This window comes from Triticum dicoccoides, chromosome 7B, assembly GCF_002162155.2.
Source record: "Triticum dicoccoides isolate Atlit2015 ecotype Zavitan chromosome 7B, WEW_v2.0, whole genome shotgun sequence".
Taxonomy (NCBI): Eukaryota; Viridiplantae; Streptophyta; class Magnoliopsida; order Poales; family Poaceae; genus Triticum; species Triticum dicoccoides.
In genome coordinates, this window is record NC_041393.1 from 449633495 (window position 1) to 449634376 (window position 882).

Consider the following 882-nt stretch of genomic DNA (forward strand, 5'->3'; position numbering starts at 1 on the left):
TTTTCTCAATCAATAAGACGCAGACGAAAAATAATTTTGCCATGCAACTTAAATACAAGTACAAAGAAGAAGAAAAACGAAGCAGTAAAAGCAACGAAGAAAAGCCAAAGAAGATCCAAAAGAAACCAAAGCAAAAACAACCCTAGTACGAAAAGAACAAACAACACGAAAACTTTTTGGATTTTCTTAAAGAGCCGATAAGATTGCAAAAGGAGAAGCAAACGGAAATATTTTTAAGATTTTCAAAGCTGAACTAACAAGTAACCACATAAACATCCAGAGAAGAAACAAAAAGAACAAAGATATTTTTTGTTATTTCCTAAAGCCAAATGAGAAACCAAAGAAGAACAAAGCAAAAATGATAAAATATTTTTGACATATTCATTTCTCGAAACTAAAAAGGGCAAAAAGAATGACAAGAACTAATAGAAAGCAAATGGAAAAGCAAACACAAATTAAAAGAAGCAAGCAATAAGAATGCGAAAATATTTTTGAGTTTTTTAAGTTTAGCGAAAGAAACAAAAGAAGAACAAACGGTAAATATATAACCAAAGGTCTAACGAACCGGCAAGTGCAATGAGTGTATATGTCCACTACCGTTAAGCAAGCATAAATTTTCCTAAGTCCACACCCCACCTAACTTTACCCTTTGACCTTGCACCAGACGCGGAACTGCCTTAAATGATTCCAAAAGAAGGGATGATAATGGGAACGTGATAACACCATGGAATGCATGAACCATGAACGGTGGCTGGCGTTTGTTGCGGTGAGATCCAAGCAAACGCCCCCGGAGCCACATGACCCACATCCAAAAGAGGGTGGTTATTAACGAGAATTGCACCAAAAGATAATTAAAGAATTGCCATGCTTTTCTGAAAACTG